The 27,785-nt window shown below is 42.7% G+C and overlaps 1 protein-coding gene across 3 annotated transcripts in view; it reads left to right on the forward strand.

Annotated features, from left to right (window-relative positions):
* Positions 1–27,785, forward strand: part of LOC309333435 (vascular endothelial growth factor receptor kdr-like) — a 198,271-nt gene that overhangs the window by 24,509 nt on the left and 145,977 nt on the right. The window lies entirely within an intron of this gene.

Here is a 27,785-nt window from a genome sequence, read left to right on the forward strand (position 1 = left end):
TCATGCTGTGAGTTCTCTCCAGAACTGGACAATTTTGGTTTCTCTTAGTTTGCATTTAAATCTTTTTCCAAATAACTTTACATTTTAATTTTTTTAAGCAAACATTTTTCTCGGCACATTTTTGGGCATTTCTCCTACTATATGCACTTTGTACACAATTTTACCTCATGCATTCACCTCTGCAAACAATTGTGCCTATTGTACTACATTTCTGTACTTTTTTTTTGCTAATGTAAGCATTTTTGTGTTAGCTTACCCTAATATACTTTGAGCTTTGGATATTGCACTGCAAAATTTAGAGAAGTGTGAATTTCAAGAGTAGCCATTTTTCAGTTTGCTTATAAATTCAGGAAGTCCAGATTAACTTGGTTCCCCTAAAAAACAAATGCAAATAAATCCTGCCATTCCCTCTGATCTAACCTCTTCTGGGGGAGCAGCTGTATTCCTGGTCAGGCCATTTGTTAATCAGCTAGCCCTATTGCCTACTCTGACTGGCAACTGCTCTTCAGGGTCTCAGGTATCATTCCTCTCACCTTCCCCCATATCTTTTTTAAAAATACTGGAGATGTTATTGGGACCTTCTACATGCAAAGCAGCTGCTCTACCCTTGAACTATGGCCCTGTCCCTTATGTGCCCTCTTCTGCCTTGTATTTCTATTCGTTCAGTCTATCCATACTATGAATTATCCTATCACTGTAGTATCAGTAATTTATTTTCGGTGTCAGTTATTAGAGACTGTAAGGAATATCTATTATACACAGTAATGTCAGGTTGTTGTTATTGCTTTTAATTACATTATAGGGAAATCTGATTTCTGCATCTAGGCTTGGAAACAGAATATCAATTGGATCAAACGCTCCTGAATAATTTAGTTTGCATGAATTTTGGTTTGATTTGTTTTCAGTCAGCATTTCATTAAATAACATCTTTGAAAGTTGTCAGTCATTGTTGGTCTTTACAGCCATGGCACATGTACTTCTTAGGCTGTGGCCTGAGCTGATTTTTTATGTATTTGTTGCTTTTATATCCCTCCATTTCCTCCAAGGAGCTCAAGGTGGCATACATTATTCCCCTCCCCATTTTATCCTCACAGCAACTCTGAGATAGGTTAAGCCAAGAGTGAGTGATGGGCTGAAAATCATCAAGGGAGCTTCCTGGCTGTGTGAGGATTTGAATCCTGGTCTCCCAGGTGCTAGTCTAATACTCTAACCACTACACCACACTGCCTTAAGAGTTCAGTGTCCTTGCAAATGGGAACAGCCCTGTTCCTATGTCATATGAAGCTACATCAGTCTTTGAGGTGGGGGATGAATTTGTTTGATTTGCGTTTTAAGGCAAACCTGCCTAATTCACACTTCTGGAACCAATATGCAGACTGAAACACAGCTATCCACACTTCTTCAACCTACAGCAGCACCCAAAAATGTGCATTCGCAGGAAATAAAATAAAAATGTTTATATGAATGAAAACAGAGCTACAGTTCTCAGAGTGGTTTAACAGTAAATCCCTTTTGCCATGGAACTCTAGGAATTGTAGCTCTGTGAGGGGAATGGGGGTTGTCGCCTAACAGCGAGTGTTCATAGTGGCATGATACTGCTTTAAACGTACAGTGCAGATGGCTGCCCTGGGTGAGATGCACCAACTAGCTTTCTCTTTCTGTTTTAATTACTGTATAATCACTTGGCCTCTGGATTTAGTGAGAAGCTGATGCAAATGAGAGTCTCAGTCTATAGAACTCAGGGACTGGACATCTGGTTCTGCCTTCAAGCAGCGAGGCCATAAATAAGTGGGCCAGTGAACTAACTTCAGCTGCCAAGATGTCCCCATGGCCGCCAAGTTCTCAGGCTTTCATAATTTGTGGCAGGGGAATACATGCACCACTGGATCAGTTAGAAACCAGCACCCAAAACTCACACAAGCAACGCCTCCGCTATTTTTGCATACAATGCGAGTTAACACCTGCTTCTGGACAGGGCTGCGAGTCAACCACAGGGCGCTGCTGTTATCACTCCACATATCTCAGGCTCTTTGGAGTGCATAGTCACTGTATCTTCAAAAGGAACTGTTACTTGATCCTTTTTTAATTGTGGGTTTGCTCCGCCTCCAAGTTTATTCTCAGGGTTTAGTGCCAGAGCTTGCTCCTTAGCAAATTCCCCAGCACTAAGATCTCCAATAGAAAGTAGTGCTGTGTCATGGGATGGGTAAATTGGTTGATTTTTGTTTCTCTCAGTTGTTCCTTTTTTCCAATCTTAAATCCAGTCCTCCATATTTCTGTATCAGTTTGTAATGATAGTGATAGTCCTCATTAAAATTCACCAGCATTTTACATATTTTGCAAGCAATTTCCCACGGATAAAGTAGTTTTACATGCTATTTTTTCCCTAATATATGCATTTTTATGCAAACTCTGCTTAAAAGCCTTCAAGGATGGAGAGTCCACAACCTCCCGACGCAGACTGTTTCACTGTTGGAGAGCTCTTACTGTCAGAAAGTTTTCCCTGATGTTTACTTGGAATCAACTTTCTTGTAATTTGAAGCCATTGTTTCCTCTTCCATGTAACAGCCCTTGAGATATTTGAAGATGGCTATCATATCTCCTCTCAGTCTCCTCTTTTCTAGGCTAAACATACCCAGCTCCTTCAACCATTCCTCGTAAGGCTTTGTTTCCAGATCCATGACATTCTGAGATCAAATCAGAAGCCAGAACAGCTTTCATAATTCTTGGACTGTCCCTGGAAGATCGGGACACTCAGAGGGTATGCCAATACCCCAATCAGTGGTTTTCAATCAGTGTGCTGTGACCAGGGGTGCCACAGGCAACAGTGGCCTCCATCTCTCCTTCCTTCCCTCCCTCCTCTGATGCCCTCTTGTGGCTCTGCCTCCCAAAGGCTTACATAGCTTTTCGTAGCAGCAGAGACTGCTCAGAGGAATCCCAAGGAGAGGGGAGAGGAGAGAAGGCTGAGGTAACACTCCACAAAGAAGGATGCTCTAAAAAGGGTGAGGGACTGCCAGCTCTGCAGGCAAGGGTTGACATAACTGGGCTCCTGAGCCCCACAGGGGTGCCACAGAAATAATGTAGTTGGTCAAGGAAGCCAAGGACCCAAAAAGGTTGAAAAGTCTAACTGGCCAAAAAGGCAGTGAGGGGAGGACCCCTGTTGCAGGGGACAGGGCAGAAGACAGGCACAAGATCAAATGAGTGTCTGCTGATGATACTTTGGCAGTTGCAAGCTCCAAAGAGGGAAGGCACCCTACCCACCCCAGTGCCAGGCTGCAAGTAGACCAGGGATATGTAGTTTTGCCAAGGGCCACCACATCTTGCCTTGCATCCTGCCACAGAGACTGCAAGGTTGCACTGAACATGCAGCCACCCTCAGCCAGTTTTGTGTGCAAAGAAAAAAGGCTGGGGATGCCTAAATACTTTGGCTGCTGAAGGAGTTTTATGGGAGTTGTCAATGACGTTTCATTTAAAGGGAATAATTGGATGAACTCCTCTGGTGAGATGTCTAAGAAGCCTGAGTTTCTTACATTTTACAGAACAATTCAATGGCTGCAGATTCCAGAGGGGTAGTAACCATGTTAGTCTCCTGTGGCAAAAACAGCAAATACTATTTTGGCACCATAAAGACTGATGGTGGCCTAATGATAAATGGGATCTTATGCCATAATGCATAGTCTTTAAGGTCCCACAAGACACTTCATTGTTACTGATTAAAATGTTAGCCTTTGCATAACTTGGTTCACATTTTTTTCCCTTTCTTTATACCCTCACATCCCCCCTTAGATTAGGAGAACAAGAGGGGGACAGTAGCTAAATAGTTGCAATTAGATTTATCACAGAGGAATAATCAGCTCACTGATGCTCTTCCCTTATTAGATTAGAAAACCAAGTGTGTGTGTTTTTGAAAACAGTCAAGGTCAAATTTACTACAAAGAGGTTGTTATTCCCTTTCCTTATTCTTTATTGTTAACTTTTCACCTTGAGCACCTTTCAGAAAGGAAAGGGGTTTTTTAATATTAAAAAACAAAATCCTGCCCCAGGAAGATTTTTAAGAATAAAGCATCTTTAATAGCTGGGGCTGCAGCAGAAGTAAAAAGTGGGGAGTGGGACTTTGTGTATACTTAGGAGACGGGAAGGGGCCTGAGCGCCAGGAGTCGTCACAGATAGAGGAATTCCGGCCATTGTTTCTTGTGATATGGAACTTCCTTTGCCCAGCAGTAAATAGACTCTAGGCTGTTTTGCAAAAGATGGTGCTCGGGGCAAGAGAGTAAGTGAAATATTGTTCCTGGTGAAATAAAAGTGAATCCCACCACCCAAATGTCTGATGTTCTCATTGGAGCAGCTCCTCCAAAATTCTCCTCTGCATATTTTGAATTCATATATTCTCTGGGCAGGCAAATATCCAGCAAATATTAGTAGCCTTGACCTCCATGAATTTGTCTAGACCACTTTTAAAGCCATCCAAATTTGTGGCCATCAGGATATAGAATTATATAATTATAGAATTGTAGAGTTGGAAGGGACCAAGAGGACCATCTACTCCAACTCCGTGTAATGCATGAATCTTTCACCCAAGGTGGGGCTCAAATCCATGACCCTGAGATAAAGAGTTTCATGTTCTGCCAACTGAGCTCTACCTTGTGGTAGTGATTTCCATAATTCAGCTGTGCTGTTTATGAGGAAGTACTTCCTTTTGTCATTCCTGAATCTCCCACCCTGTTCATTGGATGCATAAATCCATAAGATGGAGGAACACTGCTGCAAAGTTGCCTATATTAGAAGAAATATGTGTTTTTTTAATTACGAATTTCCATTGTATTGCACACTAATATGTAAATGGGCCAAAATGAATTTAAAATGAAAAATGAAAAGTTTAGAGAATCTGAAACTGGCATATTAGTTTTGTGTGTGTATGTCAGTTTGGCACTCAAGCATTACACAAATGAGGTAAAAGTAGAAATATTGCACTTCAGGATTACAAGCAGCTTGAGAAAACTGTGAGGGGGCACTTTAAATGAGTCAGAGAAGGAGCTTTGTAAAGGACTTTGACATTGTAGGTGGACTGAGTTTGAAACTTGGTGTTTTGAAGGTCTGCTACAAATCAATGTCCAGCCAGATTCTCACGATGGTTTCAGGGGGAAATCTGCCAACAGTCAATTGAAATACAGAACCTTGAAAAGAGGTATCTAAAATCACGATCTGGCTAATAATAATGTAGAAAACTGTCAATGTGCACTTCTTAGAAAGGGGATTTGTGTTTGTTTGTGGCATTTATAAAACCTTGTCTCACACATTTCTGAGTCAAACTCTGTTTTCTTTATCTGAGTTGAGAGGCTTTTTCTTCCTCAGGAATTCCATTTTCTGATATTCTTGTTAAAGAACAATGGTAGAAACCTTAAACTTATCTTCTTTGGAACAAGTAATAATAATAAAAAATTAGATCTAGCAATCAGAATCAGATTTTTATTTTTATTTTTAGAAAAAGAAAAATAGCATACCAGTGCTCTTAAATATGAGATTTTAGACCCTTCAGAGTGTGGAATGAATTCTAGGGTAGCCTGCAGAATCCCTACCACTTTCTACACAAAATATTGGACTCCTGGTATCCTGATCTGGACACAGCACTCAGGCCCTGTAATTCCATGGTCACCGCAGTAGTTACTGGTGCCCATTAGGACTAGCAGGGTGGAGGGCAAGGAGACTAACAATAGGTGGAACCAGCGCTTATGACAGGCAGAGTCTTCCCTTGGCTGCAAGCAGAAAAGCAAGCAAGTAGAAAAGCAAGCAGGTGAGACTGGCTTAGGTTGGTGGGACAATGTGCGATTCACCCTTATTGGCATTTGACAGTGTGTAACAGCTAACATAGGGATGCGGGTGGCGATGTGGGTTAAACCACAGAGCCTAGGGCTTGCTGATCAGAAGGTCGGCGGTTCGAATCCCCGTGACAGGGTGAGCTCCTGTTGCTCGATCCCTGCTCCTGCCAACCTAGCAGTTCGAAAGCACGTCAAAGTGCAAGTAGATAAATAGGTACCTCTCCGGCGGGAAGGTAAACAGTGTTTTCCGTGCGCTGCTCTGTTTCGCCAGAAGCGGCTTAGTTATGCTGGCCACATGACCCGGAAGCTGTACGCCGGCTCCCTCGGCCAGTAAAGCAAGATGAGCGCTGCAACCCCAGAGTCGGCCACGACTGGATCTAATGGTCAGGAGTCCCTTTACCTTTAACAGCTAATATGCAATGGTGATAGTGTTTGATAACCAGCTAATACTAAATGATACAGCATCAAACAGCAAAAGAAACATCCCCTTTTGGCATCTGCAAAACTGTCGAGATGTAACAACAAGCCTAAAAGCACTCAAATGTAAATATAAATTCTGAATGCAACATTTTGCTCAAACCTTGAGTGGCAATATTGGAAAAAATTACAAGCATACACAAAATTTTAAACTTGCTTGGAAGAAGTCAAAGGCTGGACAGAAAAAAGAAGAAGAAAAGAAATTGCATTGCTTGGACCAAGTGTGGCCAACCTCAGGTCTGTGGGCCAAATGAGGCCCTCAGAACTCTCTCTGTTTGACCCATGGGACTCTCTCCAGGCCTCATGCCTCCCCAAGCCACAGCCCTGCTTCACGCCCCAAGCGTTTTGGCCTGGCATTAATGTGTCCTTGGACTTTGATAATGATTCTTGGTTGTCTAGATGGAGGATAGAGGGAGGTTTGTGAATATAGGTAGAAACAGTATAAACCTCTTGGTAGTCACAGAGGTCCCATAATTCATCTTCCTTTCAAATAAACAGGAATATATACTTGTTCTACGCAGCTACACAGATACTTTGTTCACCTGTGAAATCTCCCTCTGACCTTTCGTTTTCAAGTCTCCTGCTTCACCCCTGATCTTGTATTACCTTTATCCTGGGCCTGATCTTGACAACCTTTGTTCACACCCACCTAACCTTTTCCTACTTTATTTGTCTCTATGCTGCAAAAGGTAACCAGAAATATATTTGCTTTCCACTTGGCTCAAGCAGATATTCTCAAATAACAAAAGCGGTTTGTGCCAGGCTAAAACTCTTTTCCTAACGGAGATGGGGAGAAAACAGATCTTCAGTGGGATAAACTCAGTAACTGTGGTTAATGCTCCTAGCAGCTTGCCAAGCTGTTTGGTTGCTGCACAGGACCTGGCTTTTGTTAACAGGATCAGCTCTTCAATTTATTAGCATAACTAGTCACGTCTACCTTGGGAGTGGGATGAGAACCTTCATTTTTATAATTCACAGTTGTACAACTCAGATATCTACAAAACTGTAAACTGATGCATTGTTTAGACCAGGGTTTCCCAAAACCAGGGGTTCTGCCCCCCCATCCCCATATCACAGGGAGGTTCACAACATAAAAATGCAAAATGAGAACACAAAATTCATTAGATACATTACACACAATTTAAAAATGGCAAGGCAAGAGATGGCATGATATAGGCAATGCTTAAACTGAGCTGGTGTTGCTAAATTCAGTGTATAAATGTATTTAAAATTACTGCATTACACACTCAATCTTTTCAGGAAACCCTAGCCCACACTTTCAGGTTCTAGTGATGTGTGTTTGGTCAAGAGGATTGTCCACCTGGACTGAACAGTGTAATGAACAGGGATCTACATAGACACATAGACACCCACCAGGGGAGTCTTGCTGAAGCGAGGAATGTGTTTTTTGCCAGAAGGTTTGCTGTTGCTAAATTGATCCGTGTGTCTGCTATGCATGTAACCCATTTCATCAAAGGCAACTAAATACCTGCAGAAGCTCAGAGGCATCACTTGTAGCAGAAATAACCAGAGGTGGTGGTTCATTCCTGAAAACTATTGGAGGCCAGCTAGACATTGTCACTGAGTGTGTGCCTGTGCGGTAAGGTTCAGTTCCGCAAAGCATTTTTTTGGTAAAATAATAATAATAATAATAATAATAATAATAATAATAATAGTAGTAGTAATAATTTATTTCTGTAACTATCTACTGCCATTTCATTTCAAAAAGCATTTCAAAAAGAATTCAGTAATAAGAACTCAATAATAGCACTGCATTTCAATAAGACAAATAAGTAATAACATAAGAACACAAGAATACCCTGCTGGATCAGGCCAATAGTCCAGCACCCTGTTCTCACAGTGGCCAACTAGATGCCTCTTTGGGGAAGCCCCCAAGCAGATCAGTTTTAATTTTAGTTTTAATTTTCAGTTTTAATAATTTTAATTGTTTAATTGATTATGTTGATGATAATAACATGGGAAATTGCAGTCAAACATAATTACGCATGTGTGTCAGTTAGTGCTTGAAGGGATTAAGACCGTAGAATTGTGTTCCTAGACTTGGCTAGGTCACACCCCCTCATCACCATGGGGGAGTAACTGAAGCTGCTTCTCTTCCTTACTCTCTCAGCTCCATGTAACTGACTAAGGAAACATGTGTTTCAACCTGTCTTCCTGTATTTTCTGCTCAAGAGTATTCTGCATTCTTGCTGCTGCATGGATAAATAAATGAATCTGAACTTTGGGACATTTTGTAAGTACAGCATTTGAAACATACTTACCAGTGTCTGGTTGGTTCATTGTAATAGGGGTAGAAAGAGAGGAGTGCTGTATGCAACTAAACAGGAAATGAAAAGGGTTTAATAGCCTACGTTCCCACATTACTTTAGAGTTTAAACTCTGTTGCTGGGAGCTCTCTTCTGTTGGGGAGTGAGTTTAGCCCTGCGTTTTGAATACAGGCACCCATCCAATTCTTATTTACCCCACACACATGGGTCACAGGGATTCATATTTTCCTCCCACAGGTATCATATGGAACTCATGGCACAACATCAGCCCAGACTGAATTAGGGAAGTTTTGTGCTTTTGTATATAGTATGCCATCCAAGATGCTTATCTTACCCACTGCTATTCCAGCTAGAAGTAGGAAAAGCAATGTTTAATCCAGAGTAGGGAAACGTTTTTCTGTTGAAGGCCACAGTTCCTTAGGGGTAAGCTATCAGGGCAGTTGTGAGCGGGGCTAAAGCTAGTGGTAGGTGGGGCCAGACCCCAAAGTAGGTGGAGCACTATTCCTTCCTTCCTTCCTTCCTTCCTTCCTTCCTTCCTTCCTTCCTTTCCTCCCTCTCTCCCTGCCCCCTGTCATCTTTTGTTCCCTTGTTTTACAACCTTATTCCCACCCACATTAAATTGGTCCAAGGGCCCCATGCAGCCCCATGCTGCCCACCCTCCTTTAATCAGATTGATAGTTTTAAAAAGAAGGACTGAATTAAAAAGATGCTTCGAACTAACAGGCAACAGATTTATTTCAATATTGCTTTTGATACAATGCTTTTCAAAACTGCTGAGGGTGACCACCAGTTTTTAGAGAGAGATTCTTCTTTCTCTCACAGATAGGGCAAATACCTGTTCACTGGGTTGAAACCCTAGATGAAAGAGCATGTGGAAGAGAGGTACTGAAGTCTTTGTTGTGCTCATGTCCATCTAGTCCAGAACGCTTTTTTCAAAGTGGCCAACCAGACAACTCTTCCAAGTTGGTGGCTATCTTGTGGGAGTGAATTCTACACAATGCACTGTACTGAGAAGTATTTCCTTTTGCCTGCCCCTAATCTTCCCACACTGAGCTTCATTGGAGTTCCAGTAGAATGAGAGTGTATATTCCTGGCAAACACTTCTGGTATAGATTGTCTGCCCCACTTATGAGAATAAAAAAAACCCCAATGGTCAGCTAAACCAAATAAAACAAGTTCTTACTCAGAGTAGACCCACTGAAATTAATGCACATTATTAAGTTAGGTCCATTAGTTTTAGTAGACCTACTCTGAGTAAAACCTAATTGAATACAACCCATTATATCATAGAACATTTCAGCCAACTGACCTATTAAAAATAATGTTGTATACTATAGTTGATGATCAGCATTTTTGTGTGTTCACACACACTTTCTGCATGAAGAAAACAAATCAGGGAGAGAAAGGCTAAGTGCATCTTTCTCTCCCCTCCACCCTGATGTGCCACATTCAGGGAAGCATGAAAATTATGATAGACATACACAAGCACCTGAAGTGGTTCAGTTCAAAAGGAGCAATTAAGGAAGTTGCCTTACACTGAGCCAGACCATTGATCCAAAATTGCTTACTGCAGTCTACAATGGCAGGTAGCATCTCACCAGGGATTTGCCCAGTCCTGCCTGGGGAGGCCAGAGACCTTTTGTATACCAAGCATGTTAAGGACCCGCATTGTGCAAAACATGCAGATCAATTCTATGGTGTGCTGATTTCCGCAGAGCTCCCTACCAAGTAAGTGTGCTTAGAAGCACAGCTTGGTAGACAGCAGCAGTGGGGAGGCAAAAGAAAGGAAATGTGTTGTTTGCTGCACAGGGACTTGATAAATAGGTGGAGTGCTAATGCAAAGCAGATTCTCCTCCACAGCCTTGCCACAAGCAGAATTCTTCCAGAGCCTGTCGTTATGTCACAGCTGTGGAGAAGCTGAACAAGAACAAACAGGGGTCGTGTAAGGAAACAGCAAAGGGATAGCTTGTTGGGAGGATGGAATTTGCCACTGAATCTGATTTCTGAAAGTATTTGCTTTGTTGTTATGTCCAACTGGTGTGCCTGGGTGTAGTTCTGCTGAACTTCCCCAGGAGAGATTCCAAGAACAGGAAATTCAGGGAACCTGCTGCTTGGGAAAGGGAACAGAAACATCAACATCATTATTTGTTTCTTTTTAAAAGGCATATCTCTACACCAGGAATGGGGGACCTCAAGCCCAGGATGCAGATGTGGCCCTCTAGGGTTTCTGTCTTGCCCTCTGGGCATTTCTCACTGGCTCTGCTTAGTGCCCTCCTCAGGTCCTGCAATGTTCTTGAACTGTGATACCCATGTTTCAGATGTATTAATTAGGCAACCAAATATAAGTTGTAGCTATCTTGAACTGTGATAGCATGTCTTGCTTGCCTGGATGAAGAGTTGTGTGGGTGATGGGGAGTATATCGGAATCTCAAATTTTTGCGTGACTGGTATACAGTGGTACCTCAGGTTACATACGCTTCAGGTTACAGACTCCGCTAACCCAGAAATAGTGCTTCAGGTTAAGAACTTTGCTTCAGGATGACAACAGAAATCGTGCTCCAGCGGCGCAGCGGCAGCAGGAGGCCCCATTAGCTAAAGTGGTGCTTCAGGTTAAGAACAGTTTCAGGTTAAGTATGGACCTCCGGAATGAATTAAGTACTTAACCTGAGGTACCACCGAATAGCATCTTGTACAAGGGTAAGAGTCACATCCATCACCGAGGGCCTTCTTAGTGGCTGCTCCCAGACTTTGGAATTCCTCCCTAGAAAAGTTGAATGGGCTCCCTCCTTGTTCTTCCGCTGGCAGGTGGCAAGACCTTCTTGTTCCAACAGGCTTTGGGGAACTGGCTGCTTTTAATGAGGGGTTAGTGCCCTGCTGTTTTTGTTATGATTGTCTTTATGTTTTTAATACATTGTAGAGGGGCATAGGTGGCGCTGTGGACTAAACCACAGAGTCTAGGGCTTGCCAATCGGAAGGTTAGCAGTTCGAATCCCCGCAACAGGGTGAGTTACCCTTGTTTGGTCCCAGCTCCTGCCCACCTAGCAGTTCAAAAGCACATCAAGTGCAAGTAGATAAATAGGTACCGCTCCAGCAGGAAGGTAAAGGGCGTTTCCGTGCACTGCTCTGGTTCGCCAGAAACGGATTAGTCATGCTGGCCACATGACCCAGAAGCTGTCTACGGATAAACGTCGGCTTCCTCGCCCTATAGAGCAAGATAAGTGTGCAACCCCAGAGGCATCCACGACTGGACCTAATGGTCAGGGGTACCTTTACCTTTACATGGAATGAGAGAATGATAGACTGTGTTATTTCTTTTAATGTTTAATTGCTTTTTAATGATTGTTGCCCCCAAGATGGGTGACACCTGGCTTGAGAGCAGTACATGTGAAAAGGATCTAGGAGTCTTGGTTGACCACAAACTTGACATGAGCCAACAGTGTGACGCGGCAGCTAAAAAAGCCAATGCAATTCTGGGCTGCATCAATAGGAGTATTGCATCTAGATCAAGGGAAGTAATGGTGCCACTGTATTCTGCTCTGGTCAGACCTCACCTGGAGTACTGTGTCCACTTCTGGGCACCACAGTTCAAGAAGGACACGGACAAACTGGAACGTGTCCAGAGGAGGGCAACCAAAATGGTCAAAGGCCTGGAAACGATGCCTTATGAAGAACGGCTAAGGGAGCTGGGCATGTTTAGCCTGGAGAAGAGGAGGTTAAGGGGTGATATGATAGCCATGTTCAAATATATAAAAGGATGTCACACAGAGGAGGGAGAAACGTTGTTTTCTGCTGCTCCAGAGAAGCGGACACGGAGCAATGGTTCCAAACTACAAGAAAAAAGATTCCACCTAAACATTAGGAAGAACTTCCTGACAGTAAGAGCTGTTCGACAGTGGAATTTGCTGCCAAGCAGTGTGGTGGAGTCTCCTTCTTTGGAGGTCTTTAAGCAGAGGCTTGACAACCATATGTCAGGAGTGCTCTGATGGTGTTTCCTGCTTGGCAGGGGCCCTTGTGGTCTCTTCCAACTCTATGATTCTATGATTCTATGATTCTATGTTTTTAGCTGTTCTTGTTTCACCTGTAAGCTGCCCTGAGTCTGCCAGAGAAATATATAATAATAATAAAAGTGTTGCACAGCACTTCCGAGCAGTAGCAAAATTCCAGGGGGTTCTAAGCACTCACTCTAAGTTGTGTTTCCATTGCAAAATCAAAGCAGAATTGAGACTGGTGTCTTTAAGAAATATGGTTTATTTTACAAATACTTACACCTAAAGCCTTCAATAGCAGGGGTACAGAACATTACACCCCAAGAGTGTACCTCTTCACTCCTCTCATAGCTTCAGCAAGCTTGAGTCCAAAGCAGCTGTCAGTCACGGCCACTTGTCTCTCAGTGCAGCCTCTTCCTTCAGCACTGCATGGAGTTCCGCCTAGTTCCCCCTCCTTCCACCCATCAGTCTTTCCAGAAAACAGCTCCTCCCCTTCCACTTTCAGCATCCCCTTACCCTCTGCCACTCTGGCAATCTCCATTTCAAATGCCTTCTGCAAAAGGCACATTTTTTCCTGTAATCCTGGCAGCCTTCCCCTTTAATGTCTGGTGATGAACCTCTCTACTTTTGTCAGGGTAATGGCTCTGCAATCACTTGTCTTTCTTCTTGGATGGCATTCCTCTAAGCCCAGCTCCTGAGGAATTTACTACATTTACTAATATCAGAAATTATGGGGAGAACCAGACACCCAGGAATTTTAGGGGATCCTTGCTCCCTCCAAATCCATAGCAACAATAATAATCACTCTGCACACTTTTTATCTCTGGTTTCATCCACCTCTGACATGTAGCCTCCCCTCCTGAAGGTTCCTCATCAGATAATGTGGCCCTTGGAATGAAAACAAAATGTTATTCACTGTTGCACTACACTATAAACTTAGGGCTTCTCCCAACAACCTGTTTATTGAGCATTCATCCTGATTTGTTTGTACAAGCTTAGACTATATCCGGTCATTACTGAACATTCCTCCTGATTTGTTTGTAAGGAGGTTATATGGCAATGAGCATCCAGCCTGATTTGCTTACGCAATATTTACGTGTCTTCCTGTTGACCACTTGTTCATTCTACACTTTTCAAAGGGTTCAGCCATTATTTTCCAAAACACAAACAGTCCCATTTTCTCTAAAAGATGGATTGTTTGTATTAAGGGAAACAGAGCACTTTAATCCAGTTTAAAGTCCTGTATGTGCTTGAACTCTCTCCTGCAAAATACCGACAGTCTTGAAGCACCCTTAAACTGGCTTGATTGTTATTCCTTTTCTCAAAGGAATCAGTCAGCTGTGGCTCTGTCAGGGTGTGTGTGCATATGATACCCCAGCTTCCTTGGGTCCTGAAGGAAGATCCTTCCTAGTTAAAGTGTACCTGTCTGCTTGCCCATCATTCCTTTTAGATCTTTGCTTCCACCAAGTGCTAGAGTTATTTAATTTAGGATTGCCATATGTCCTCTTTTTCCAGGACACATCCTCTTTTTCTGGGGTAAATTCCAAAAAAAAGATGACTCTATGACAGCCATTCAAAGCAAACAAATTGCATTTGTTTGCTTTGAATGGCTGTCATAGAGTCATCTTTTTTTTTGCTCTTCAAAATATGGTAACCCTTTGGCTGGCTTTGACCTGACAGCCTAAAATCCCCCTGTATCCCTGAGAATACCCCCAGGTATCGCGACACTGACTTGACACTAGATGTGGGGTAGTACATTAAAGGAGACAATGAAGGGTCGATGAAACAATATTAAAAGTATGCTAAATGATAAAAGGGTAGTTTTTTAAAGAAGAGATTTTAACATAAGAATGGTTACATGCAGTAGGGCAAATAGAATACAGCAAATAAATATAACATTAAACACCATGCAGTTTACCTCTAGATCAAATATTCCCTGCCAACTTACAACTGGCGGTTCTTTGTATGATGTTAGAATGGCATCCTCATTCCTTTCTCTCTTGAGATCATGCCTTGAACTGCTAACCCAATCAAGTCACTGTGCAGAAAAGCCTTGGGCTATGTGTCTCCTGATCAGTGGCGTAGCGTGGGTTGTCAGCACCCAGGGCAAGGCAAGTAATTTGCGCCCCCTAACCCGTGGATTTGCGCCCCCTAACCCGTGGATTTGCCCTAACCCCAGAAGTTGCGCCCGGTGCGGCCGGGCCCCCCTGCACCCCCACGCTACGCCACTGCTCCTGATCCATATTTTCAAGAAAGTTGGAGGGTCTCAACAACAGACAGTGCCTACTTGCCACCTACTTGTCACCTGCAATTAATCTCCCACCTTTAAGTTTAACAAGTTAACCTTTAAATGTAACAGAACAGTCTGTAACAGTACAGTCCATTTGTTTCACGTATTATATGAGAAAACTATTGCTAATGGAGATTTTTCAGCTCCTTGTCAAACTTCAACTACCAGAATTTGTTGGAGAAATCCCCCATTCTGTAGGTATGGAAGAAGAAGAAGAAGAAGAAGAAGAAGAAGAAGAAGAAGAAGAAGAAGAAGAAGAAGAAGAAGAAGAATTTGCTTTGGACACTTTTTGCTGTGGACATTTCAATGCATTTCATTTTGTTCTGCAGCTTTCTAGCCCAAAGCCCAGAGCGATCCTAACCATGTCTACTCAAATGTAAGCCATATTGCATTCAATAGTGCTTACTCTCAGGTAAGGGGGGGTTGGGATTGCAGCCTTAGTCTCTAAATCTGAGAAGCATGTGAAGTAAAAATAATAATAAACAACCATATAAGAATAGTAGCAGTACACCAGAATTAGATGCCAGGGCAGGTGGGTTGGAGCAGTGGCTATCATATTTTTTAGTAAAACAAATTTCAGCACACAGTCTCATACCTAGCTTAAAAACTACTCCCATATAACAAGCAAAACAAATGCACCTTCCAAAATAATGTTAAACAGCATACAAGACTCAGAGCTTTAAAAACTGCCCCCAGATAAAAAGTATTTTTAAAGCTTCTAGTCAAGTAAAAACAAATGCAGCTTGCAAAGCAACTTGAAACACAGAACACAAGCTCATACACTGTTCCCATGGCATTTAAAAAGAAAGAAAAAATTGGTTTTTTTCCTATCCAGAAGCAGAAATTAAAAAATATATATTTCTAAATACTGATTTCTCTAATCAGTGAATGGTGTGAGGAATGAAGAAGCAGATTGCCCAGAGATACCTTAGTAAAAACCACCTTACTTAAGGACTCTCTGGTGGGAATTTTAAGTGTGTCTTTAGGCAAAGTCTCTTTCAGAGCGGTTAGGCTCAACTGTTATCCAACTAAAGCTCAATGAGGATGTTCTAGCAAGGTGTGGTATGGTGGCAATATCTTATTTGATTGACAGGTGCTGGCATTTACCGGTATCAGCACCACAGATAGCAATGTCAATGCCACCTCCTCAAATTTGCCACCGTGAGCAGCTGTCCCATATGCCCTCTCAAAAACATGTGCCTGGTGGTTGTGGCACCCCAGTTTTGGAATAGCCTCCCCAGAAAATCTCACCTGGCACCTTTGTCACAGTTTTCTCAGCACCAGATCAATAACATTATTACTAGTAATGTTAGTATTCACACATCTGATCTGCAGTTTACTCAAAATCTATGCTTCTAAACTGCTGCTGTCTTTTACTCTACAGATGGAGAGGGGAGGAAATGTTCTCTCTGTACTGTACATTAATATTTTATTTTATTTTCTCTGTTATAAAAAATACAGTCAATAAATAAATAGTGGCTCCCAGTAAGGACAGAGGTTGCACCCAGGGAGCTGTGCTTAATTCTTTAGGGTAGATGTTGGTGGGCATGGCAGGGGGGGGGTGAGGGTGGTACAAATTAAATAGCAAAAAAAAAACTCTCAAGACAAAGAAAGGATACCCCACTCCTTAATTCTTCCCCTCACTATGATTTTTTTACCTGTGTCAGGGAGACCCTGAGAAGACTAAAAGTCTGAAGTTTCAGGTTAAACCCTTAAACCCAAAAATTTAATCAAGCCATCTAATTTACATATTTAGGACTCCAGCTCCCATCAGCCCCTGCAGCCAGATACCCAGTAACTGTGACAGTGGTGGTTATAGTTCAAAAAATCTGGGAGACCAGGGAAGAGCAACGGCGGAAGAAGATTGGAAAAAGTTCAAAGACTATTTAAAGAAATACTCAAAAATCAGTGAATGCTAGATTGATGTTGAATGAGAAAAATAGGGGTTAACAGCGATAACGGTTAAGTGGAAGAAACTGAATTACAATTAATTTGAAAGTAAGGGAGGGATTTGTTAATTAATTAATTCGACACGAGAATGCAGAAAGGGGAGGTATGAGGAAGTCGGGAGAGTAAGGAATATGAAATTAAGACTCTGAAATTATACGCGTTGTATGTTCTTTATTGTTGTGTTTTGTTTTTTTTGTTATGGATGGAAAACTGAATAAAAAATATTAAAAAAAAAAATCTGGAGGGCACCTGGTTGGGGAAGGCTGCCCTGGGATGATGGTAGTCATAGGGGAAGACTTACTGGTTTCTACATGATCACATTTGTGGAGCTAGAACATTCAGAAATGAAAGAGCAGGCTTTGAATGTTACCCACTGTACATTCCCTCTATAATAATTAGTCACTTTGTGAAGTTCCTGTCAGCAAGGACGTCCTCATTTTCAGCATGCTGAATCTATACAGGTCAAAGAAAGGAGTCAACATTCAAAAAAGGAGGTTAATCGTGTTGATCTCTCTGAACTGCTTGGCTCATTTGCTTCTGTTCTTTCTCTTTCTTTCTTTTTGGAAGTTGCGAAAGAATCATAACAGCTGAGTTCTAAAGCTAACTGTGAGTGCGAGGGTGTCATTTGATTTCCAGATTCCTTCAGCCTTTGCCACCACAGTGTTGATTTTCCAAGCAAAAACATCTGATTGTAAAGCAAGCCCAGAGATTCAGCTCAATAAGACGGTATTTATTGCAGTCAGATTATTAGATCAAAGTGCCATAAGTCCACCTTTTAGATAGACTGGCCCCTCTCTAAATGCTATTAATTAATTAATTTCTTTTAAAATGCCAATACACTCAAAACACTGGTCATCATTTCAATCCTAGTTCAGTAGAGAATGTCAATAAGACATCAGTGATAATCCATTTTAGATCAACTACTTAGAGCTTTTTTTCTACAATCAAGCAGTATATAAATTTTATGAAATAATAAATAAATAAATAAATCTACTTATTATTTTCCAAGTGTCCTATGGTATGATCTGAAGACATATGAAGCCACCACCTTGCTGAAGATTAAGCAGGCCTTGGTCTGTCTAGTGCATTCCCCTGAGAGCACAATATTGGTTCCCTCTGCTTGGCTGGCTACCTCTTCTGCAGGTGTTTCTGCAGGTGTTTCTCCTCATTTGTTTGAATAGAAATGGCAATTCCTTGATATAGCCATTGGTCCAAAGCTAGGTCTTTATTGAAGGTGAAAAGTCCAATAGATAAGTTTGTAAAAAATGACATAGGAAATGGATAACAGATCACTCTGCTGGCAGATACAGATGTATTTCTGCTATTGCTACACATGAGGCCCTGGCTTGCATCATAATAGATTCTGGTAATGTTATTCCTTTGATATGTGCTAAAAGGTTGGAGAATGCTCCTTGGACCAGGCTGCGTGCAACAATTGCTTTCATTCCTTTGTGGCTGCGGAAAGCAAATGGGTTTGAAACAAACAGAGGGAGGAGATGCCAAATTTGATACACACAGGGCTGCAGGAACGACAGCTCAAAGCCTGCAGGTTGCCACCAATGACTTTCCAGCTTTGCAAGTGCTCTTTTGATAAATGAGTTAGGTGTAATAATATGGCAGCTTAGTCCTAGCTATGTGTGCATTTTTCAAAACATTCCCCTTTTTTAGAATCCAGAACTGCTGGAAGTTGCTACACATGAAGTCTCTTACAAAGATGTTAATAGTTTAACCTGGATGAACCAGGATGGGGGTTTTGGCAAATGGAAAGCCACAACATATGGTTTATGTTTGACTGGCGTCTGCACCATTGTCATAGCATCATGTGGGCAAAACCCTCAAATTGCTTTGTCAAAGGATGTGCAGCTCATGAGAACTCTGGAGATCATGGTGGTGCCAAGTTTTGGCGCTCTCTCTTGGCCTCTAAAGGAGAGGCAGTCATTGGAGTATTGTGGCTCTTCTGATGGGCAACAATGCAGTGATGAAGTGGTATGTCACACTGCCCAGGGAAAACCAAGGAGAAGGGAAAGGGAAGAAATGACAGCAAAGGACCTGGAAATTAGATCAACATCTGACCAACGGAAAATTAAAGAAGAAGAAAAAAGAACTGTTAAGACTGTCTCTGAGTCCAGAATGAGTTATGGAGAGACAGCACATCTCTGAAGGGTCTAGGATAGAAATGGGAAACCAAACTAATTTCATGCACATCTTCAGCACTCCATGTGCAGTTTCTCTCTTTCTTAAGGTCACCACCATTCCTCTCTCAATCTTTCTGGGTTGTAAAAGGCCCATTGAAAATTGATGGGCACGACTAACATAGGCTAATGAATGTCAATGGGTCTACTCTTAGTGAAACCTAGTTGCATACAGCCCATTCTCTCTCACTTCCTAAGATGAAGAGAGAGAGAAAAGTAAGAGGTGGTTATCATATTTTTAAAAAGCTTTTATTTGTATTTGTCTGCCTATTGATATTCAGCAGGAGCCTTCACCGCACTCTTTTTGGTACCTGCTAAAAACAAAGCTACCCAGGTGTTTACAAAGTTGATGTGAGTTTTAATCTGTTTTTAGTCTATTGTCATTTTATCTTTTCAAAAATCTTAAATTGTTGTTAATTTCTCTCACGGATAATTTCATTTCATTTTTTTTGTCCCATATTTTGCCCAGCCTGTCCTTTATTTTGCCAGACCAAAGGTGACAACCCTAATTTTTCACCCATTGGCAGTGCACATTGGCCAGGAAATGACACCACTCCTTTATCACTACTGGCTGCACATCATAAAGGATGTAAAAAAAGGGGGGGATAGAAACTAACAAGAAGTGCTGGGAAATTCTTGAAGTTCTTGACCTTCTAAAGCATCCCATACTGTGCAGAGACAGTGAGCCAGAACCAGAGATGCAGGGCAGGGGTAGAGAACCATTCACAGCCTGAGGGCCCCATTCCTTCATAGGCTTCTGAGAGGTACATGTCAGTGGTGAATGGAACCAGAGGCAAAAGCAGGTGGCACAGCCAATGAGAGTACCATAGTACATTCCACCCATGCAAAAGTCAGAGCTTTCTGACATCCACCTATATGTTTTCCACCTCCATCCAGGCAAGCAAGAGGCATTATCCTAGTACTAGGGCACATTCCAGCCAGGCAGAAGCATTTGAGGATGACATGGAACAAGGCAACTGAGAGGCATGTCCTGAAGAGGGGTGAGTCCTGGGAGAGTCCTGAGGGCCAGATAAAAGGTCTCATTTGGCCCCCCGAGCCTCAGGTCCACAACCCTGGTATAAGGAGAAATGAGACTTCTGGGTTCAGAAAAGTGCAGTGCTGAAGAATCCTCAGAAATTATTAGGGAGTTGCCAATAGCAAGGAAGGGCAGTTGAGTGACCCTTATGGAAAGGTTTCTACTGATTACAGGAGGAAACTAGTGTGACCCCATGGCAGTCCAACAGGAAAAGCTTATTCATATATGACTGGCCTGGTTAACACTGTGCAACAGGAGCTCAAGATACCACCACTTCCTTTGGGATTTATTCCTCTTATCTTGAAGCTGTGGCCTTCCTTGCTTATTTTGAGTGTGGTATGGTAAAATGTGCCACTCGCTTGAGACAAGGGGAAGGCACATTGGAGATGATGCATTCACACCCACATTAAGTGCCTGTGTGAAGTGCTTATTTGTACAGAAAGCATAGGAAACTGATAACATAAGAAGAGCCTGCCTGCTGGGTCAGAGCAAAGGCCCATTTAGTTCAGCATCCTGTTTCCCACACTAGCCAAACCAGATGCTTACTGGAAGGCTACAAGCAGGACACAAGCGCAACAGCATTCTCTCCACTTCAGAATTATTCCTCTGATCCTGGAGGTAGCATATTACCATAGTAATACTTAGAACAAGTCCAATGGAAACAACCAGAGCCCTGTCTAATCCATCTCCACAGGACTGGTTTCAATTATTTTGCCCCAAGGAGATAGACAAGCTGCTTGCAGAAATGTAGCCAACCACTTGCCCATCTTGGCTTCTTAGAAGTAGCTGTAGGGCATTGACTGGGCGGGTCACTCCAGGGAATGATCAATGCTTCTCTGGAGGGAGGGGAAATACCATCCACCTTGAAGGAGGCAGTGGTGTGTCCTCCTTAAGAAGCTCTGATGGGTTAATGCATCCTTGATTAAGAACAGTTTTTCAAAGAAGATGAGAATGCAGTGTGCAATATAGGACCATGGATTGCTTTCCTGCACAACCTAACCAGGCTAGCCTGCTGCGGCAGACACCCACACAGCAGATTTGCCAAGGAGTTGCATGTAAAGTCTAATGTGCATAGGCAATAATATCCTGGTTGTGTCCCAGATTCCCTTTTCTTTGATTTATAGATTTGTTTGTTTGTTTTTGTTGTATTATTCCAAACCTAGCCTCAGCTGCCCCTTTCAGAACTGGGGCAGATAGACTGGATATCTTATCCTATGTTCATATTCCCCTGCAAAGTCTTTAAAAGATTGGAAAACTTGTTCAGGTTTGAATATTTCAAATCTTTCTGTTCCTGCTTCAGACAGTCTAGTGTCCCCGCTCCCCAGCCAGCAGAAGAGGTCAAGCCACAGGCAACATTATGAAAGACACACCAATCATTTTCCTTAATTTATTTTGATTGCTGTCATCTTCTCCTTTTCCAATTTCCACCTCTGTCTCTTCATTAAGCGTCTTGACCACTGTAGATCACAAACTCAGGTGAAAAAATCAAAAAGGAGGCAAGAGAATAACCTGCAGCTCTTGGGACACAGAAGATGAGGACCAAGAGTTCCTTGTTCCATTCCAGTAGGAAGATCAGTGTTTCCATTCCACAAATGAGGAATCAAGATTTAGTTCAGACATCACAGCTAGATATGGTTTGCAGCAACTATAGTAACCTTGGTTTGCAGTGATTTGATTAGCTAAGATTAAGGTTACTAGACATCCCCGTTTTCTGGGGACAGTCCCCAGATTTATAAATCAGTCCCCATACAAAATCCATTGAAGTTGAAAAGTGGCCCCGGATTAATTGAAAAAAATTGGGTAACTTTAGCTTAGATGTATGGTGGTGGTGTTGTTGTTGTTGTTGTTGTTGTTGTTGTTGTTGTTGTTAAAGTGACTTTATTCTTTTAATTTGAACATTATAAATCACTTCGGGATCTTTTAGGGCATAAGGCACTATAAAGTAAATTGATAAAGATACAGTGGTACCTTGGGTTAAGTACTTAATTCATTCCGGAGGTCCGTTCTTAACCTGAAGCACCACTTTAGCTCCTGGGGCCTCCCACTGCTGCCACACCACCACAGCCCAATTTCTGTTCTCATCCTGAAGCAAAGTACTTAACCCGAGGTACTATTTCTGGGTTAGCGGAGTCTGTAACCTGAAGCTTATGTAACCTGAAGCGTATGTAACCCGGGGTACCATTGTATATACAACTGTGCAGATGGGACAATACCTTAGGATGAATTGCAAACTGATTTCCGATTCTGTCAGAATCTTGCAAGGAAAGAAGTAAAACTTGGGTGAAACTGGCAGGACAAGTGGAGCTCTGCATGGATGAGCCCATAGTCTTGTAAGACTGCTGGTTGAAAGGATGAAGAAAACCTAAGGTTTATTAGTGATGGAAAACAAAGCCATTCTGAGTATAGGTTTAATCATACCCCACAAGTATCCTGGAAAAAGATGGGACTTCCCATTTTCTCATGCGAGAGCACTCACTGGACACTTGGTGATGTGGTTCCAGGCTGGAGCCCCTGAGTCCCTGTTCCTCTTTTCTCCTTTCATGGTTTTTCCACAGCATACATTTATCAGCCCGCTTTCTTGCAAGCTGCTCACTATAGCCAAGCCATTTTTGGGGAGAAGTCAATAAATATCTGCCTTGCCTTGTGTTGTGCTTGGCGCTAGGCTGCTGTTTAAGCTTGTGGTTAAACCAAGTGTCTAAGAAACACATGTGCTGGAAATATCTCCCTTTCAGACTGATGGCTTGGCAGGTTGTGCTGACACGCTCTCAAAAGAGATGTCTTCACTTAGATTGTTACGTCTTCTGTTTTTCAGGGTTGTGCTTGGATGAAGCAAGGGGGTTATGAAGCAGAGCTCTGTTTGCTAGGGGGAATTGGCTTGATGCAGAGTGCAGCGCCCATGCAATTGTCAGGCTTAAAAGGAAAATTGGGAATGTAGTGGTGTTCTTCTGCACAGATTCTGACCCAGAGCCTCTGGGGTGCCACAGGGCATCAGACAAGGAAGATCTGTTTACACAAGACTTGTTGCTGCAGTACATTAGCATGATTGGTCTCAAAACCTCTGGTTGGCCTGGAAGGTGACACAGATATGTACTGCTGTTTTGATTGATGCAAAGACATTGGGAAGCATAATAGTTAAGATATGAAGAACCAAAGTGGCCATATGTCATCTACAGAAGACAATCCTATCTTTGAAGGTGCCTTGTATTTGAAGGGCTTCATCTCCAAGTTTCATTTAAAGCTGTGGGGAACCTAAGCTTCAGGTGCCAGATGTGGCCCTCCTTGCCTCATCACTCTCTATACTCCCTCCCCAGACCAGGTCTCTCACTGGCTCAACTCTACAGCCTTTTCCCTGGCTGGTATATATACTTGAACATTCAAAAATCTTCTTGCATAGCTGGACACAGAGATGTGCATGTTAATATTTTGTCCTGTTCTTTGAACATGCATTTCATATTTTGGGGTCAGCATGTAAATTGGCAGCCTATTGAGCTTTGCATGCAGAAACTGATGGGTCTGATCCCTCAGTCAGCTTCAGCTGCAACCTCTATGGACACTGATGTGTGTGTTTTTTAACGGATCTGTAATTTGGTGGTGGCAAAGTCCTCTCTGAGTGTTTGAACAGCTGCTGGCAGGTTCAGAGTAGAGAAAGCTGAGCTAGATGCTAGCTATAACCCCGATTGAGAGAACATTGATTGAGAAGATTAAAAAGAAGGTTCTGGATTCAACCCATTTGGAATGTGAATGCAGGAGTTCCCATTTGCATTAGAAATTGCTCCACCCTGCTTTTATCTTCTACGTAAGCAAAAATCAGACATATGCTTAACATAGCAAGAAAGAGTCTCAGAGGTGATTTTTCACGTGTAAAGTTTGAATGGGCTTTGGGTCTGCCTTGTGCTTGTCATGAAGACTAGAAAGCCCATTTCACAAGTCTTCTTGGCTTTGTAGTTATTCTTCTTGGGCAAAGAGCATAATCCTGTAGGATCCAGACTTTTGTTGTTGTGAGAACAAGATGCTGAACAAGATGGACCTTTGGCCTAATCCAGGAGCAGGGCTTTTCTTAGGTTCTTAACATTCGTTCGGCTTCTTGTTTTTCTCTTGTACAAGTGCTGCCTCTCTTGAGTTTCTCTTGAAACAAAACTTTGAGGCTTTTCTGCTGTTGGAAGAGTCCCTGACATTTGCTCAAAGCCTGCTCTGTCTATGTGTGTTCTTGGACAAAGTGCTCAATCAATTTTGAGGAGCAGGGGGGAAAGTTTTGAGAAGACAAGCAGCATTTCTTCATGAGGAGGGGGCCCAGGGCATCCCTATTTATATCACAAGTCCTTGTGCTTCCTCCTGTGTGTATTGTGCTTTGGCTTCCTTCCTGCCTATTCTGCCACTTCAAAAGGGCATGTGGACCTTTTACTCAGATGTCAGGATGACATTCACTGTCATTCTGCCGAGTAGATGTGCACCTTCAATAGGCAAGCTAGCAGCAGCAGTGAGCGTGCTTGCGTGTTCCTTTCAACCTTGCCCCTCTCCCCAGTTTCTGCTGCTGTCGTGCGTTCTGCTGCATAATAGGAAATTGTCAAGACTTAAAATAATAAAATGAAACCCGAGATTCAAAGGTGATCTTCCTATGTGCATCACAAATGATGTTCTTGCTGAAAGGGGATTGAAGTCATCCTCCCACCTCATGTCTCTTTCATTCATTGTCGTCCTTCTTCAATTAATTTGCTTTTCATGCCATGAGCCAGCTGAGTTTTCAGCATGGCAAAGACCTGTTAAGAAAGCAAACACCTTTTTTCAAGTGCTTGACAGCTAGCTGGTTGTCAATGGATCCGGTGCCTTGAACACTTCTTCATGTCAAGCTGTCGTGTATTCATTGGTAGCTATTTTAAACTGTGCAGATAACTGGATGGGCAGGGGCTGGAGTACTTGTAAACCAGCGGTTCCAAACATGGTGCCCACAAAAGACTTCTTGAGTACCCACAAGGCTCCCTTGACCCTCTATGCAGATCAGGCATGAAAGAAGCATTCTTTGGTAGGCGATACAATAGGTTCCAATGTGTGCTTGGTTGTGGTGTGCCTGTGGTACCCAAAACAGATTCTCTAGTTTGCGCATGTCACCCCAAGCTCAAGAAGGTTGGTGGCCCCTGATTATATGACCCATTAAGACAAATGCAGGTCACCAGCTATTTATTGGGGTCTTTCAAGGTGTTTGAACTTTCATCCCTGCTATCCATAAGTTCATAAGCATAAACTTTTGAGAAGTTATGGGATTATGCTTGAAATCCAGCCCCCATCATTTCTTGATAATCCTAGGTAGAAAGCAAAACAGAACGCTGGCTTCCTACCGAAGGCCTTGATCATATATGATCAAGGAGTAGCCATAGCATCCCAAAGCAGGGCCTTCTCAGTGACTATTCCCAGACTTTGGTACTTCATAGAGAAGCTAGATTGGCTGCTTCCTTGTCTGTCCTCAAGCAGATGAAGACTATTTTATTCCAACAGGCCTTTGGGAACTGAGTTTTTTAAGGGAAGGGTTTTAACAGTGCTGTGCTGTTTTTACTATCTGTATTTTAATGTGCGTGTGCATGTTTATGTATATGCAAAAATACAGATAGTAAAAACAGCACTCCCCCCACACAATTACATTAAAAATTTTTTAATGTGTTTGTAGCTTTTTGTATTTTATCTGTATTGTTTTGCTTTGTGAAAGCTGTTTTGAGTCCAAGTTGGGAGAAAAGGTGGGATATTACTTTTAACTCCATGGAGCTCATGGTGGCGTACATAGTTCTTCCCCTCCTTATTCAACCCCAACAACAGCCCTATGAGGTAGGTTAGGCTGACTGGCCCAAGGCCACCCAGTGAGCTTCAGGGCCAGGCGGGGGTGGTGGAGGATTTGAACACTGGTCTCTCAGGTCCTAGTCCAACACTTTAACCAGTTCACCACACTGGCTCTCATATAGATGGATAAGGGAAGGCACCAATCACAAGTAGAGTCCTCTCACTCACTCTGCTGCCTCAAGGAGGGGAGGAGATGTCCTGAGTCCTGAGGAGATGCCATGCAGGGGCTGGTCAGACCAGAATGAGTGGTGGGAGGTGACACTGCAATGATCTGCCCCATTTTCTCTCATGTTAACCAGATGCTCGGTGCCCACTTTTCCCTCAGTTCCCATGACAACCTCGCCTTCAGTCCTGGAACCACCACCAGCACTGCCAGAACCCATCCACAGCCTATCCTCTGCCAAGTCTGGTTTGGAGCCGCCATTGCCAACTCCTCTATCACCTTGGTCATAGGGATGCTAGCTGCGGCGTGAACAAGCAGTTCAGGTCCATCACACAAAAGGAAGTTCCTCTTTCCATGTCCAGTGCAAAGGAATACCCTGCTTGCCCTGCTGAAGTTGTGCCCATCCCATTCCCTTATAATGAGACCCAAGGAGGCATGTTGATCATTGGCTCAACCTCTTCACTTTCTTGGCCATGTCCACCACCTGTTGTGCCTTTGAACCTTATTTTGCTTGTGTTCCCTGTACTGATTTGAGCATTAAAAGATTTTGGCAGAAAATATAAAAGCCAGGACAGGAGAGAGGAAACATCCACAGCCCACTTCGTTGACCCTTCCCCCCCTGTCCCCGCTTTGTGAAGCCAAAGGAAACTCACTTAAAGAAGTAGCTGTTTAATGCAAACACTTGTAATTGCGGAGGAAGAAAGCACTTTTCTCTCTTTTGCCTCTTGTGAAAACATTTTGAAGGATTAGGAAAAGCTCCACACTGCATACTCCTCTCTCTCCAGTGAAAACATCAGCTTGGAGTGAATCGGAATGCCAGCCAAGTGCATGCTTTATGTTATTTCGGTACTGTGCAAACACTGTATCACAGCTGGAGAGCACCAGGTTGGCCAACGCTGTTCCAGCTGTTTGTTGCATGTCAAAAGCAGTAGTCTTCTCTCTCTCTGTGTGTGTGTGTGTGTCTGTCTGTCTGTCTTTTACCCTTTATTGTTATTTAAAGACAAAATGGTGGTTATGATCCTGCTGCAACTTCTCTTGGTTTTGCCTGCAATCCAACTCCAACCCATCAGTTGAAGACCAACAACTAACGACAATATTTAACAATGTTTAGTTTAATATGAGATAGTCTGCTTTACTTTTTATTTTGGCATTTGATATTTGGCAGTCAGTTGAGTCAACATTTCTGATGAGTGATATGTTAATGCCATAGACTATTTGACAGCATTTTATAGCCAACATGAAATAGCATTGGTGTGTTTGGTGTGCAACTGCTTGCAACACATTTGTACTTTTTAAAATTTAGAAGCCAAGAAGTGTCATCTAAAATCTGTTGCTCAGATTTCAAATGTCAAAGCAGAATTTCATTGTCAAGTATCGTTCCACTTTTTAGTGATAAGTTTGGAAATTCCAGAAAACTTTGAGTTTTTGCAAAGACTCATTTAAGCTCCACTGATGTGTCATGTGACATTTATATTGGAAAGTCCCATGGTGAAACAGAACGGAATTGTTGAACCATGATGCCTCCACTACTTCCACTGTTGGAGGCAATAATGCTTCTGAATACCAGTAGCTGTAGGTCGCCGGGGGTGGGGGGTAGGGAGACTCCTGCTTTTATGCTTGGGTGCTGCTTGCCAGTTTCCCAGAAGAGGCAACTGGTTGGCCACCTTGAGAACGGGAAACTGGACTGGATGTGCCACTGGCTTGATCCAGAAGGACTCTTCTTATGTTCTTCTGACTGGTTTCAGTTGCACATGAAGAAATTTC

This window comes from Podarcis erhardii (assembly GCF_964252035.2).
Source record: "Podarcis erhardii genome assembly, chromosome: Z".
In the NCBI taxonomy this organism is placed as follows: Eukaryota; Metazoa; Chordata; class Lepidosauria; order Squamata; family Lacertidae; genus Podarcis; species Podarcis erhardii.